The sequence below is a fragment of the Bidens hawaiensis genome, unplaced genomic scaffold, assembly GCF_021521415.1.
Source record: "Bidens hawaiensis isolate Kalapana, Puna unplaced genomic scaffold, B.hawaiensis_p1.1 tig00039543_1, whole genome shotgun sequence".
NCBI lineage: Eukaryota > Viridiplantae > Streptophyta > Magnoliopsida > Asterales > Asteraceae > Bidens > Bidens hawaiensis.
Window position 1 is genome coordinate 16,539 of NW_027505613.1, and position 18,028 is coordinate 34,566.

The following is an 18,028-nucleotide window of genomic DNA, read 5'->3' on the forward strand; positions in this document are numbered from 1 at the left end:
TTAAATGGACCCTAGGCGGTCGACCGGAGAGTTGGAGTACACGGGACTACCCAGAGGGGACATGGTATATATAAAGAAAATTAATTTTTAGATATTATATATACGTCAAAATAAGCATAATTCACATCAAAATTGTGCCCATAGCCGACTTTTGACCGCCTAGCCCGAATTTTTTCGGAATTTGATCGCCTCTGACTAATCTTGGCTGACTTGAAAAAATTCACCTCGGAAGGGGACCGAGGACCGACTACTCGATCCTCGCCTAGGCCGATCTTTACAACATTAGTACAAGTGCCTCTCTCTAAAAGTATCCATACGCAAGCATTTGGGCTCAAAGTCTCAAAGCACTTCAGTATTTAGTAACGATATGAAAAGTAAAGAATTGAGCTTTGATTAAAAACCGGAATTCACATTTTCCCTCAAAAGCCGATATACATACATGTCTGTTATGATTTTCGTAAATAATATTAATTCCAAGTATTAAGTTGTATTGTTTACGGGTATACAAAATTGTGAATAAACGTGATTACTTAGGGAGGGTGGAGTGGGTTTGGGGAGGAGAGTTGTAAGTCCCGAAAATCAGGTCTACACAATATGATATCAAGTAAACACGATAAATAGGGGAAATCTAGACACCGTGATGATTCAAGAATAATAGAGATGAGTAATATGATTAACGATGAACACGAACACAGTTATGACTTCAACGCACACGATTCTATTATCAATAAACCATCTGGTACATAAGTCTTCCTTGAGAGAAGCCGATTACAAAAGTGCCAAAACTAGCATGCATAACCCTAATAATGAATAAACAAGAATATATATATATATATATATAGGGTATTACAAGCCCATAAGCCCACCGAAATCCCAATCCCATAGGGATTTCGGTTATACAAACCAAATAAAAAACATTCAAAAACAAAGTATAAACCAACTGAATTATATCCCAACAATCTCCCCTTTGTTTATAGCTTTCTTCCTTCAAGGTTTGTAAACGAGATGTGCATCGGCTTCTCTTAACGCTCCAGCCCAAAGCTTGGTACGAATGATTGATGCAGCCATTCCAGTGAATGCTTTGGCAACGGGCTTGTATAATAGATCAGCCTGGATTTGGAAGGTAGCAAGCTTCTTGATGTACCTTTCACCAAACTTTAACAAATCTTTAGGATCCATAATTCTGTATTAACATTTACCTACACAACATAAGTTGTTTCTCCATTATAAGGCCAAAACTACATATAATCCAGTGCCCTTTCAGGAAATCTTTTGGTGATAGAAACGAATTTCACTTTATCAGTAGGTGGCCACATCACATTTTTCACTGTCTTGTTTGTATGTGGATCAATGACACCCTTAGCCTTCTTAATGTATGACTCAGCAGTAGGTATATCGAGAAATCCCTTCGATGTTGATTTATCCAAAAAGTTGAAGAACTTCCAAGCCTTTGGCTCCCCGCTTGGATTATGAAATGAAGATTGAGACAATTCTGTCAAATAAACTTTAGTTCATGACCTAAAGCTCTTTTCTTTCTTATAATACTCCATATTTCCAATACCTAGTCTTTTCAAACTCATCAACCATGCTTAAATTGTTAAATAAATAAATTTCCATGCAAATCTATCCACGTTTAATTCTCTTAAAAACACCTTTTACGTAAAATCTCAAATCTCGATTATTTTAAATAGTCAATTAACAAATATATATATATATTTCTATATATATTCACAAAAATATTTCATTATACAAAGTATAATCAAAACATTTTTCTAAAAAAAATCTCATTTTAACCAAATGGGTTATTACCGATATTATTGATTACTATACGTACTATCATCAATATTACTACTATTATTATTATTATTATTATTATTACTTATTAATTAATAATATTATTATTACTATGATTAATATTATTGCCATTATTATTACTATTATTCTTATTAATATTACAATTAATATTCTTTTTAATATCATTGTTGTTATTCCAAAAAAATCTTTAAAATAAGATTATTTTTAAATTAAATAATATTTGTTATAAATTAATTTTTTATCACCTTTCACTCAATAATCAACGTTTTCATACTCGTTAAGTTCGTGAGTCCCGTTAATATAATATTATCACTATCACGGTTTTATCAACAAGTTATAACTTTTGACGATCCTTCATAATGTTTTCATATGACACAACTCGGTAGAAAATATTTTACACCAAATATTTTTATAAAGTTTCGCAAACTTTAGCACTTACTAAAGATTTCTTTACAAATTATTATAATTTTTCCTTGAGTTATAAAACATTACGCTTTTACAATCGATTTTCACAAACTGAAAAGAATCTAAAAAATCATTCTTCTTTCCTTGCCAACGCCAAAAAGTTTCGATTAATAAATCATGGAACCGTCCCATCATAACTTCCATACCACAAACACATCTTCGAGAAGACAAGCGTCGCAAGCTACCCTTTGATATTTTTCTTTCTTCATTCTTCATGTTTGTGTGTGTGTGTGTGTATATATGTGTGTGTGTGTGTGTGTGTGTGTGTGTGTATATCTAAATATGCTATTATGTTTGCACATTATGTAAATAATTTTATGTATCGATTTCTCTCGAAGGTTGTTTATGAAGTTAATATCGAGTTTGGTTATTTGTTAATTAGTGAATTATTTTCATTTGTTTAACGAGTCATTATTGACTCCAAGAATTTACTCTATTCGGATATTTTGATATTAAAGTTTCGTTTATTCTCGAACCCAATGCTTTATCAACTAACACGTTCATATTTTTGTTGGTTCAATGCTACATTTACTTACTCTGTTATTCTCGACTCCAATGTTTTGTTTAATTATGTTGTTGTTCATGATTTCAATTGTTTTCATTCTAATTATTTTGGTGTTACTCAAGAGTTTTAATCATTCCTTTTAAGTTCATTAACATCGTTATTTTTGTTGTAAACTACAATGGTTTTACTTATTTATTTTGACCTAATGTTTTCACTTATCCTTATCCTCAAGGACTTGTTTATATATTTTTGTTATTTTTTCAATCCTTATAAGTTTATTGTTCTTGATTTAAAAAGTTTTCATATAAGAATTTATTTTTAGCTTAAAACCCACATAATGGGATGGATTATGTGGACCATCCGACGATAAAGGTAATTATGGGTTGACACGTAATTATCCAAGTCCTCGCATGGAAGACATAATAAGTACGTTGTGTGCAATAACTCGAAACCTGGAATGATTTTGAAAGAGGAGACAAATGCAGTATGATAAGGGCATGGTGGATACGCCATTGGTACATTCTATATATAAGTTTCCTTTCCATATTACCATTTGTGGCGTCTTTTGAGTCATTCAAAGATCGACGTTATTATTTTTATTTAATCGTGTATTCGTAAAATTGTTAAAACTTTTAAACAACTCCTTGTATTAGTTGTTTTCTTTTAAAATTTTATTTTTATTTTAATTTCGGGACGAAATTTCTAAAAGTTGTGAATCCTATAACATTCGTTACTTTTGAAACCCGAAAACCCGACCCATTTTAATTTTTGGTTTAGTTTATATATATATATATATAATATTTGCATCTCGCGTTTCGTTTAATGTATTTTATATTCATTGATTTTTATTGAATTCGTTAAATCGACCCGATTTATCGTTTACGCATATTCGTCTTCATTCTTCATCATTAATATTATATTCACGATGAGTTGTGTGTATCGTTCGTTCGATTCCTTTTCATTTTATTCAATTCACGAAACTCTAGGATTTAAAGTGTCTAATAAAGTTAAACAATTCGCAAACGTTGCTGGTGTAATATGTTAATTATCCAAGTTTATAACTCCTTATAACATTTATAACTTCTATTTCAATAAAAATACATTTCATAGCTCAAGGTCTAAAAGGTAAATAATATTTATTTTCAATCTTAGAATAGCTTGTAAGTTAAGGGACTGATTTATAAATATATTTCAAATCCTGTTTAAATAACTATATGAAACCTGAGGGTGGTTAAAAATGTAAATTAAGTTTAAAATAAATATTTTATTTAACCCCCCCCTCGTTTTTTCGGCCACCGGCCGGCGACGCAATGTTTTTCTCCGGCGCCTTTAAACATAAATCAAAACGTGTTTAATCTGCAATTAAAAGCTCGTAACCCCTATCTCCATTAACGGAAATCAATAATCAACAATAATAACTAGTTTAATGACCTTTAATGTGTGTTATAAACCGATGAACGACCTGAGTATTTTTAAGATTTCAATTACGGTCATTTAACTAAACCTGTCCCCAACACCAAATCAAATTAACAAACTCTCAATACTCACGAATTAGTTCGTCAAGCACCGTTTCTGGCCAACCGACGTCCTCCCTCATCCCGTCATTATTTCTGGTAATTTTTATATGTATTCTAATCGCTTTCATCCGTGAATCAAAATCACTAACTCAGTTTGAGCAAACATAGAGCAGATTAACATATTGGGATTCTAGGGTTTATACTATAAATGATAAACTTGGAGATTTATATATATAATTTTTGGTTCCACTCTAAACACAAAAGAACTGTCTAGCCCAGTGATTAAAACTCTGATTGTGGTCATTATGACCCAACCCGGGTCAGACCAAAGTTAAGGTTTTTATTTTTATTTTGTTTTTAAACCATTATTCTATATATAACTTAATTCAATTTATTAACATTTTTTATACAATTATTTTGAGCCATATAAAAATAAAATATGAATTTATTTCATCATATTTTTTTCTAAACACCTAACTTTCATATTTGTTAAAGCTTTCACAAGAAAACGGTTATTATATTGCATTATCTACCTTTTCGTTAATATTTATAAATTGTTGTAGGTTCCCTGGATAGATCGCACGAGATATCTCGATCAACTCAGGTGCGGAATCCCTGCGTAGATCGTTACGAGTATAGAACACGAATCACACGAACACACGAAACGAACACACGTTATATAATAACTCAAACACGTGATACGATATCACTATTACAGACACACGTTACAGCTCTCGTAACAACTCGAATAAACTAACACGAACAACTGATTCAGCCGTAACCTATCAATATAAATACACGACAACTTCGCCTGATATGTTCAGGCGAAGTTGTCCATAACTTCGCTTGTCTAACAAGTTCGCCTAGGCGAACTTGTTAACAACTTCGCTTAAGACATATATAAAACATAATTAACATTACAGACTCGATTACAGACACTAGACTATGAACTACTGACATTATGCACCAACAGACTCCCCCTTGGCAGTAGCTTCATATCTTGATCTTTAAGCACTTGTCTTGTAATCTTCATGCATGTACTCCTTCTCTAACACAAACTGACACAACTCTTTGATACTTCCTCGCTTCGTCCTTCCAAGCAGGAATATAAAAGATTTTCTTCTCATTGAGCACCTGCAGATCAGCTTGCGATAAGTTTACCAAATGCATCGGATCGTAAACTCTTAGGAGCTCTTGTTCATCCTCGTCTTCCATCACTGCCTCTGCTGTCTCACAATCCACAAACCACCACTTTAGGTCTTTAAGCACATCCTTGGGCATAAGCTTCATCGGTACTTCTTTCAAACACCGGATCGGTTTATACTTCATGACCATCCAAGGTTTTCCATCAGCTCTCAAACCTCTATCATTGTCTTCAACAAGTTTTCCCTTCTGCGGTTTCAACAGCTCAAACTTCTTCTCTTTTATACTCTCTTTCCATACAATTTTCCCAATGACTCTAGCCATATTATCGTCATTTCGATTGATTAACCCCAATCTGGCTAAGTCTTTCACTTCACATTCCGGCAGTGTATTCAGCGACCTTAACATTCTTTTAAAATACTAAACGCCGTCATACCGTTTAATCACAAAGAGCTTCAACTGCTCATCATAGATCCAACAAATAATCCCTTTCTTCGCTTCAGCATAGCCTTTAATATTGTAACTCTTCTTAAACATTGTAGGGACCGCCGGTTTCTTCGTTTTGACGAACCACTGAGCATAGCCTTCCTTCCACCTAGGCTGCTCTTCCCATTCAGTCTCATCGATTACTGTCTCATTACCCATATCTGCTTTCTCCACACCTGGAATGTCATGCTCCACATTCTCTTCTACTATTTCACCTTCTTCAACATCTTCTTCAATCACAATCTGTGCGCCAATCTTCTCAATCTCCTCAATTGGCAGCACATCATCATCAAACAACACATCATCACTAAACATATCATCATCTAATTCTTTCAAAGCATCAATCACATCATCTTCATCATCAACCATCACCACCTCATCACCACCAACTGCACCTGCAGACTCCCCCTGAGCTGTGGAAGTCCCAAGAGCTTGAGTAGTTCTTGGCAACTCACCACCTGCACCTTTCGATGCATTGGGATCATCGTCTCTGTCATTCCTCTTCTTTGTCCTGAGCTCGTCGCCTTTACAGCCTGTCTCCCCCTGAGATGCCAAGAACTCCTTCATAGCATCTATAATTCTCCCATGTTCAACCAGGAGGGACGACTGTAGTTGATTTTCTGCTACTAGGCGTTGAATAGCCTGGGTCTGGACAAGATTCACCCTTGATTGTTCTGCCACGACCCGCTCAAGTGCAGCTATTCTCTCCGAGTCTGATAGGGTTGCATCGAAATCAAACCTCATGTGAGATGTGTCTTGAGTATACTCAGCAGGGATTTCGAATGAAACCGGGACATCAGAAGCAGCTGTGGACGTAACCGCATGTGGTATCGTGACCGACAACCCTGCAGTTGCAACGACTGTCGACTCAACAAATTGTGCAACCACCTCTGAAAGAGTAAGCGTTGGAGGTGGTAAAGACACAATCTCCGGAGTCGTCCTCTGGAAAGTAGTAGATGGAATGCCGAAAGCTGATGATGTAGCCACCACGGGAACCTCCGCGGCGCTTAAACTTGTGACCTGTAGTGATGTAGGAACAATCGACATACCTGACAGTGCGGGCGGAGCGAAACGTACAACTCTTGAAGTCTCTCCAGCTCCCATACCTGCACCTGTCCTTTCCCGTCTCGAACGTCTGATCAACTTGTGAATATCCTCTTCTTCTTCTTCTGACTCACTATCATCATCTGTCCTCTTTCTCTTCCCAAACGTCCTCTCTTGAGTCACCAACATCCTTCTCGCCTCATCCATAACATCATCAAGATCTGAGTCAGCCACTGTCGTAGCTGCTCTAGTAACACGCACAGTCGAGACACGTTCAACTGGGATCTGAACGTTCTCCTCTGGATCCACCCGATCCATATCGAAGAATCCTTGACCTCCGAATTCTGCATCAAGGTCCACTTCCTCCTCCGGTGACACAACAGGAGCAGCAAGTATAGCTTGAGATGCTCCTGCTTGTTGTGGTGCCGGGTCTGAACTTTTTGATTGTTGACGGTTGCTCGCATAACCGGGGGCTCAACGCGGCAATCGTATTCCACCGTCTGCCAAAAATCCTCAATATTGGGTAAGGAAATCGGCAGAGTCGTAGTGATTGCGTGGAATATCCTCGAGCGAAGGAGGAAAGTGATTATCTCGCGGTAATCTTCAACTCCGTTCGCTTCCGGGTCTAAGGTGATATACATATTGTGACCCGGGAAGAATTGCCTCTGATTATCTCCGTCATCTCCTCCAGCACCTCCAGCACCTGCTACTGCAGCCATATCTGCAACAAACGAACCAAGTTAGATAAACGTTAAGGCATAACACAAGTTCGCTTGTTACCATGAGCGAAGTTGTGAAAAAAATCTGTATAGGCGAAGTTAAAGGTGGGGCGAAGTTGGGAACAACTTCGCTTCAGCTTTAAGTTCGTCTAATAACTGATAAGTTAAAAAGGTCCAGGCGAAGTTAATGATAACTTCGCCTCACCACAACATCGCCTCACAACATCGCCTCAGGCGAAGTTAATCCTCAGGCGAAGTTGCGGATAACTTCGCCTAATCCTTAAGTTCGCCTGAATCTGAATCGACAACAGTAAGCCGATTCAAATTCAAAAATCTGATGTTGCATGGTTAGTTTGACGATTGAGAGGTCCGAAACACATGATTTTAAGGTTGTTTAGACGATCAAACTGATTAGAACCACGTAAAACAAGTTTGAAAAATCCGATTGAACGGTCCGAAGGTCCGAGGTCCATAACCGGGTCGAAACGACCTTTGATAAACAATAAAGAACATTGGTTATACGAAATATCGACACCACACACCTTGAATCGGTAACGGAAACTGAGAAAAAGAACAAGAAATCGGAAAAACGACAAGTTCGCCGGAAAACTGGATAAGTTCGCCGATAAATACGGAGGATAAGTTCGCTGAATTTGAAAATTATGAACAGTTTGACCTTTGAAAATCCTTATATAGGGGCGGAGTTATACAGGCGAAGTTACGGTTAACTTCACCTAGGCGAAGTTATTCACAAGTTCGCCTGTTTAACAACTTCGCCTATATTTACAAAATCAACCATTATAATTTGAACATTTTGCAATTAACTTTTAAAACTCCCTTTAAAGAATTAAGTGACACGATCAAGTCCAAGTAACCAGTTATAAAATCATAAACTACCTAAGTACGAAAAACTTTTAAAAATTAAAGTACAAGGGATCAAATTTCAGTCTCGACAGGGACTACTACGTTTTAGAAAAGATCCGAACAGGAGTCATACTAATTACGCGACTGTCACATAGATCCGTGTTTAGCTGTATTATGACATAAAGAAACAGGTTGTAGGCAGGTAAATAACTTAAGATGGTTTTCATCGTTTCTGTGATACGAGTTAAGTTCAATTAAGCTCAAAAAATAAGTGGGCAACAACTCAGAGATAATGATGCCTCCTATCTATTCTCAAAGCGTATTTGGCTTTCCCCAAGTCACCCCGAATTGACCTCGACCCATAGTGTCTGATTAAGTTTGTAAGTACTCTTCATCTGCTTCCCGTTCTCTTTCTTACTCCATGATTGAGAAGTCTTGACATTGTTAGCTCTAGAATGTTTCAATAACTCATAAGGTATATATATATATATATATATATATATATATATATATATATATTTAACGATAAACATTTACATAGACTTCAGAGTAGTAAACAACTGCAAGTCCCGAATCTGGATCACTGCAGTTTCTTGAAACGCTATCTTCACGGGAATCAGAACACTCACGGGCTCGTGTATGACTGGGTAATCGCTTTTCTGCCTATCATTCGAAAAGATATATATGAAGACATGCAAAACTCTTAAGGAGTTTCCACGTAAAATCGAGTAGTTTTAGTTTGTATCACATCTACTTTTACGCACCATAAAAAGCTACCATGACATACAATAACTGTCCTAAAGCCTTTTAAGCCTAATAACTTCACTAGTTAAGCACACAGAATCAGTATATCTATCATTTTCCAAGGTTGGATCAATTTTCTGTTAAACATAGCAAACGAACTTCTTACGAAGTAGTAGACTTGAAAAATAATTTCATTTCCCTAAAAGAAAAATTTTAACATCAATCGCCCCGACCAAAACAAAGTCTTCAGGTAAACGGCTATCCCGAAGATCCAATGGATCAGCTGGACCGACCACATAGTTGTATGTGTCCTTCTAACTAAGTGTGATCGACTATTTTTAAGCGAAAGAATGAAAACTCATCATAAACCGCCCCGATCACTTTCAGTCATCTGGTTAATGGCTATCCTCATATTCTACAAGTAGAAATGAGGACCAAACATGTCCTAAGACATGTCCTTCAAACTGAGGCAACCGACATAATTCTAAGCGATAGTGACGTTTTTTTTTTTTTAACATAACATGAAAAGCATGGTTACTCGGGATTGATCATCCCATTCAGCTCAATAAGGTTTTGAAATCTCGTTTTGTCAAACGCTTTAGTATATAAATCAGCGAAATTATCAAGCGTATCCACCTTTTCAAGCACAATCAGTTTCTTCTCAGCACAATCCCGTATAAAATGATGACGTATGTCAATATGTTTAGTTTTACTGTGCTTCACGGGATTGTTAGTTACTGAGATAGCAGCTGTGTTATCAATGCAAATAGGAGTAAGCGAGAAATTCAGACCATAGTCGCGCAACTGTTGTTGAATCCAAAGAACCTGGGAGCAGCAGTTGGATGCTGCCATGTATTCTGCTTCACAGGTTGAAATTGCGACTGAAGTCTGCTTCTTGCATTGCCACGACACCAATCTGCCACCAAGAAACTGACATCCACCTGTTGTTGATTTCCGACTCTGATTGCACCCTCCATAATCAGAATCTGTGTAAGCGACTAGCTCCAAGTCTCCTCCTCTCGGGTACCACAACCCCAGCTTCGGCTTGCCCTTGAGATACCGCAGTATCCTCTTCGCACCCTTCAAATGAGATTCTTTTGGGTTTGCCTGAAAGCGTGCACAAAGACAAACAGCAAACATTATATCAGGCCTAGAAGCAGTTAAGTACATTAAAGAACCTATAATAGCCCGATATTGAGTTGGGTCCACATCTGCATCGTTGTCTGAATCAGCACCCAATTTGTGATTGACGCAGACTGGAGTATCAAATGGAGAGCTGTCCTCCATCTTGAATCGTTTGAGAACATCATGGACATACTTCGTCTGATGAATGAACATCCCATCCTTCTTCTGATCAACCTGCAATCCTAAAAAGAAAGTTAGTTCACCCATAGCACTCATTTCAAACCTTTTCTTCATGACGGCCTCAAACTCCTGACACATGGAGACTTTTGATGCAGCAAAGATAATGTCATCCACGTAGACTTGCACCAGCAGGAAGTCGCTTCCTTCTCTCTTGAAGAACAACGTGCTATCAATCTTTCCTCTTTCAAACCCATTTTCAAGCAAGTAATCTGATAAAGTTGAGTACCAGGCACGAGGTGCCTGATGTAATCCATACAATGCCTTGCTTAACTTGTACACGTGATCTGGAAAGTCTGGGTCAGGAAAACCCGGAGGTTGCTCAACATACACAACCTCATCAACTTTCCCATTTAGGAATGCACTCTTTACGTCCAACTGAAAAACCTTCATCTTTTTATAAGCAGCAAATGCCAAAAACAATCTAATGGCTTCCAATCCTGCCACAGGAGCGAACACTTCATTATAATCAATCCCCTCTTGTTGATTAAAACCTTTAACGACTAGCCTCGCCTTGTTTCTTATAATAATCCCTTTCTCATCTCTCTTGCACTTAAACACCCATTTTGTGCCTATCGCATGCACATTCTTCGGTTTTTCAACCAAATCCCATACTTCCATTTTCTTGAACTGAGCCAACTCTTCTTGCATGGCTTCGACCCACGAGCTGTCCTTTAGAGCCATTTGATAGTTCTTCGTTTCAATCTGGCTGATAAAGCAAGTGTACAAGCATTCGTTGATTATCCCTGTCTCCTTGATGCTTGTGTAAACACAGGTGTGCTCATTCAAGCTACGTCTTGTTTGTACACCGGAGGACACATCACCAATCACATTCTCCAAAGGGTGATCTTTATGAATTCTCGTGGTCGGAACAGAACCGACATGCAAATTGTCTTCCAAGTTAGAAGAGAGCTCGTCAATGGTTGTTTCATGCTGAGAGTGAAATGGATTGAAAAATTCTTCTTCAGTCGAGGCAGCAGGGGTATCGATAGCATTTGATGAGGAAGGTTGACATTTATCGATCAGCTGTCTTTGCAATAGATTTTCTTCCTCATCAAGGATCATCTTCGTAGCAACTCTCTCTTCTTCTTCAGCAATATCCAAATACGGTATGTTAAAAGACTTAAAAAGTTTAACATAGTCGAAAAACTCAGCAGGTCCGTTGCTTGGTTTTGGCGGTTGGTAACTTGTGATATCGGTGTTACACACCACCTCAACCTTGCTGGTCGATGTATTAAAGACACGTCTGTTGGGAGTCCCAACAACATAACCGACTAAGATTCCTTCATCGGCTACTTCACCAAATTTAGAATTTGTCTTTAAAATCGAACAAGGGGACCCGAATGGTTCAAGACCACTCAAGTTGGGCTTTCTCCCATGCATAAGCTCATAACACGTTTTACCAAGTCTTTTAACAGTTAAGACTCTATTCAGAACATAACAGGCTGTAGCAACAGCTTCAGCCCAAAACACCACAGGAAGCTTCGAATCAGCCAGCATTGTTCTGGCTCCTTCAATTAACGTTCTGTTCTTCCTTTCAGCCACTCCATTCTGTTGCGGTGTATACGGAGCGCTGTATTGGTGTTCAATCCCTTTCTGAAGGCAGAAGATCTCCATCTCAAAATTCTTGAACTCCGTTCCATTGTCACTCCTGATGAACTTAACCCTTTTATCCATAACATTCTCAACTTTGGTAATCAAATTCTTCACCATCTGAGCCGTTTCATCTTTTGATTTCAGAAAATATACCCACGAATATCGTGAGTAGTCATCAGTGATCACCAAGCAGTATGAAGTACCTCCTAGACTTTTTGCATTCACGGGACCGAAGAGATCCATGTGAAGCAATTCTAGGGTACTGGCAATTGAATTGACCTTCTTGGTGTGATGGGATTTCTTGTGCTGCTTTCCCTTCTTGCACGGTAGACATTTGTCTTCAAAATTGAAACTTTTCAAGGGAACGCCCAGCACAAGTCCATTCTTGACAATGTGGTTCATCTTCCGAAGATGAATGTGCCCCATTCTCCTATGCCACAATTCAGACTCCGATTCGCTCGCTTTTGTCATAAGGCATGATTCTTCCGTGGCCATTTCAGTCGACCTCATATCCATAACATACGTATTCCTCTCACGTGGAGCTTTCATCACAATCCACTCCTCTGGTATCTGAAAACCAGGTTGCAACACAATCGCCTCATCCTTTGTAAAATGTACGGTGTACTCCTTATCACAGATCTGCGACACACTCAGCAGATTGTGCTTCAATTCTTCTACAAAGTTAACTTTCTCCAATGTCATCTTTCCGTTCGACACCGTTCCCATTCCTGTAATCTTGCCTCCACTTTCACCGGCAAAGCTCACTCTCCCTCCTTGAACAGGTTTCAAATCGTGTAACAAGTATTTGTTACCCGTCATGTGCCGGGAACAGCCGCTATCCACAACCCAAAGATTGTTGGCAGCCCTGTTCAACTGTTCCTGCACAATAAAGCAAAAGATTAGAATCTAGGGACCCAAGACCAATTGGTCTTGGATCTATACATCCCGAACTTTGGCTTTCCAAAGTTAGTATCTCGATAATTCCTGTAAGTCCTATTATGATACCTCATTGTAGATTGATTGTGAGGCCTTCCAAACCTTTGTGAATTAAAAGAATTATAACTTACGGTTTGGTTATTAGCAGTGTAAAACTGAGATCGGTTTCTTTGAAAACCTGAATTAGTCACATTTCTGAATTTTGAATGGTTTTCATTTTTAGCAGTATGATAATTACTATTAGGCTTATTCTCAGTTTTAGTAGGCCTCACACCTCTGAATCGCTGCTTCAGAGGGCAATCTGCAACAAGATGTCCTAATTGATTACACCTAAAACAACACATATGCTCAACTTTTTTATCAACCGGTGTTTTAGATGTCGAGGCTTTATTACTGCCTGTTTGTCTCACATAAGGTGGGACATACGGGTTTAGCGGAGAACTCTTTTTAGTTGTCTTATCTTTTTCTCACCATTTGGCAATACCGCCTCCTCTTTTGCCTTACCAGGCTCGGATGACTTATCCGAACTTGATGAGACTGGACTCGGATCAGAAATTTTAACACTTGAAACAGGCGAACTTGTTTCGCCTCTACTAACATCTTTTTCTCTACTAGTTACTTTAGCTGGAACTGTCTGAACAACCTCAAAGTCAACAGATTTCTGAACACTAGGATTAAAAGTGTAATTGTGATTATACGGTGGTGGAACCTCATGATAACCAATTCCTCCCCTCTTAGCAGAGGAACCTTGATCACTAACAAGGTGATCAAGAATAGCAGAGGAATTTCTGAACTGCTCAAGTTTTCTATTCATTTCCACCACTTTTACCTGGTGATCAGCAATCTGTTTTTCTCTATCAGCTATTAGTTTTGTTTTTTCTTCCAAAACTTCATAGCTTAGATCAATCACTTCAATTTTTTCAGCAAGTTTTGTTTTTAGACTTTTAATATCTTTTTCACAAGCTTTAATTTTAACTTTATAGCTATTTTCTCTTGCTTTTGTAAAATGATGATCTTCTTTTAAAGTTTTAAACTCAGCATCCAAACTGACATACTGATCAGTTATGGTTGCTAATTGCTCAGACAAGTTTTCACATTTAGAACAATTAGGTTTAGAACATACCTCGGAGAGCTGGTCTTTAACATCTGCCATAAAAGCTTTTTCTTCTCCGGTAACCTTCTCATTTCCTTCAGTTTCAACCTTCGCCAAATTGGCCTGTTCAAAAGTTTCTTCAGACTGCAGGTTCCAGTTGTATTCACCAGCTTCTCTGGACATCATGGCACTATAATCTTTAGAACCCCCACTTTGCTGTGTAGACCTGCCCTGACTTCGTTCTACACGCTCATTCCTGCATTCCTTTGCAAAGTGACCGTTTTGCTGACAATTGTAGCATCTTACCTTCGTCTTGTCGAACCCTGGCCTTCCACCGACAAACTTCCTTCCGGTCTTTCTCATAAACCGCTTCACTCTTCTCACTATCATAGCCATCTGCCATTGCAGATCCATTTCTTCCAGATCATCAGCATCAATCTGGTCATAATCTTCATCCAACATAGCTGGATTAACAATCTTCCCTTGAATGTAGTTCTCATAGGAAGCAATAAAAGAAGCATAGAGACCAAACTGCTCTTCAGCAGACTTGACACTCATAGGCATCTTGGAGTAGTTGTTGCTGGGAATACTTGGTGAGCAACTACTCTTGCTTACCTGGGGTTGAGAACCACTCGATCCACCTGCTACATAGCAAACATCACCATTTGTGTTGACTGACACATGCCCCTCATGTGATGAGTTTGCGCCCGACTCTCCCTTCGAGTAGTAGGCAGCAGATTCAGTCTTCGATCCTGAGCTAGTGTTGACTTTAGCTCCATACATACCTGGATCTTGTACCTGATCCATAGGTGTCTCTTTTCTGACCATGTTAAGCTCAAAGGTTCTGAGCTTGTTGACTGCCGTTTCTAGATCATATGTGGGAAAGTCTTTGTCTTCCCTCATCAGCACAGTGTACATCTCCCATTTTGGTGGGAGAGCATCTAGAAGCTTCTCAACTATTTCTTCTTCTCGGTAGGAAATTGAATAGTTGCTCAATTCAGTCATCAGATGGTAATATCGAGTGATAATATCATCTAAAGATTCATTCTTCAAATACTTGAAGACTGAGAACTGGGTTTTGAGCAATTTTATCTTTGAAGCACGGATTCCTACATTCCCTTCAAATCTGTTCTCAAGAGCTTCCCAAAGCTCTCTTGCTGACGTATACTTTCTAAACGTATGAAGGATCTCTTGTGGAAGAGCCATAGTAATAGCAGCATGAGCCTTGCTCTCGGCCTCATACATCTTTTTCTCTTCTTCTTCTTCCATTTTGCTATACTTTTTGATTTGATCACGACCTACATACTCCATAACTGGTGGAATATAACCATCCTGGATGCATACCCACATCTTCGCATCCTGGTATTTGACGTATTGTATGAACCGATCCTTCCATGCAACGAAATCGGTTCCCTTCAGCAATCTTGGGGCCTTAGTAGCTGACCCTGCTTCAACTTCCATCTTCACTAACTCAGAGATGTTAATCGACGACATCTTTCCCGAAAAGTAAGAAACCCGAAAAAAAATCAAAAAATTTTCTGAAAAGTACTGTAGGCGAAGTTACGGATAACTTCGCTTAAGCCTTAACTTCGCCGCTGATTAACTTCGCTGAAGAACTTCGATGATGATTAACTTCGCTTAAGGTAAGCGAACTTAGGAGGTAGGCGGAGTTGTAGAGAACTTCGCTGAGTTAGGCGAACTTGAGAAGGTAGGCGAAGTTGTGGATAACTTCGCTTAACCTTATATCTTCGCCGAAACCCTACGTATCCTGACGGCAACTTCGCCTGATGAACACAGACGTTTTTGCAGATCTGAAATCTGGATTTTACGAGGTTTTTGACGGTGCAAAGGCTTGAATACGATGGTAGGAGGTAAGATTGACTCAAAAACACAGAAAACACGTCCCGCGAATAGTCGAAACGGGACGATTTCTACACCCGCGTGAATATCCCGAACCACACAATCGAGCAAACGCTCTGATACCAATTGTAGGTTCCTTGGACGGATCGCACGAGATATCTCGATCAACTCAGGTGCGGAATCCCTGCGTAGATCGTTACGAGTATAGAACACGAATCACACGAACACACGAAACGAACACACGTTATATAATAACTCAAACACGTGATACGATATCACTATTACAGACACACGTTACAGCTCTCGTAACAACTCGAACAAACTAACACGAACAACTGATTCAGCCGTAACCTATCAATATAAATACACGACAACTTTGCCTGATATGTTCAGGCGAAGTTGTCCATAACTTCGCTTGTCTAACAAGTTCGCCTAGGCGAACTTGTTAACAACTTCGCTTAAGACATATATAAAACATAATTAACATTACAGACTCGATTACAGACACTAGACTATGAACTACTGACATTATGCACCAACAATTGTTAGCATAATCGTTTGTGAAATAAAATTATATTGATTAAAACCCGTGCTTCGTGAATATAATTAAATTCCTATAGTAATAATAATTATTAGTTAAAATAATTTTAATACAAATCATTAAAGTTCGTTAAAACTCAAAAATAATATTATATTATAAAATGCCATCAAATGCAAATAAAACATATTAAAATAATGCATAAATTCCTAAAACCAAATTTCTTACGTTTACAATCCTGTTAGTTAGATTTTTTTTGTTTTTAATTATAGTTCGTGAAGTTCGGTTGCTTCGGTTTCGTTATTGTGCTTCCGGCTTTTATATTTCAAGTTATCTTTGATTTCGAGGTGAGTTTCTCACACCCTATTTTCAACGTTTTATACATTTTGGGGTAGCATATATATCCTATCTATTCAATGGTTTATCGAGTCCTTATAAATCTGCAATTCATATCATGGACTTGTGTGTTTACTTGGTTAATTGCTCAGAATTACTTGCTTATGGTTGCCTCAATAAGTATGATCATATGCCCCTCTCCCTTTGCACTGAGGACTATTTTGTTATGAGTGGAAAAAGGACCCCCGATCCGAGTACGTTGGTTATTACTGACTGGAAATGACATTACATGCACTGTAGTTATACCTTTCACAAGTTTCATGGAATTGCATGGTTTTTATGTACTTATATAAAACTTGTGTGAACTCACCAACTATTCAATTAGTTGACCATATTTTATATATATGCTACAGATACCGTTATCAGAGAATGAAGCTCGATGAAGACACTAGACTTAGGTTATTTAAACAAATGGACAAAATCTTTAGTTGTGTTTATTTTTTTCCCTGTATTTTTTTCCCTGTATCATTAAAATAATGATAATATTGTCACTTAATAATGTCACATGTGTTTTGAGCAATCTGTACGTTACACTCGGGCTTTTCCGCTTTAGCAGGGGTGTTACAATATATATATATATATATATATATATATATATATATATATATATATATATATATATATTACATTACACACGAGGTACCACATCTCACAGGTTACACACTGCCTTCTCATTATCTTCGTCTCTCAGTGCATACTCTGATGCAGACTAGGGTGGTTGTACAGAAGATCCACATTGAGTTATTGCATATTTTGGGCACTAATTTGGTCTCCTGTTTGTCGAAATGTCAAGCCACCATCTTGAGGTCAAGTGTCGAGGCGAAATATCTTGGGGTTGCAAACATGGTTGCCAAAACGAATTGGCTTCAAAATCTTCTTCATGAATTATATGTTCCAACTCGCTAAGCCACAAATGTTTATTGTGATAATCTATTCGTTGTTTAC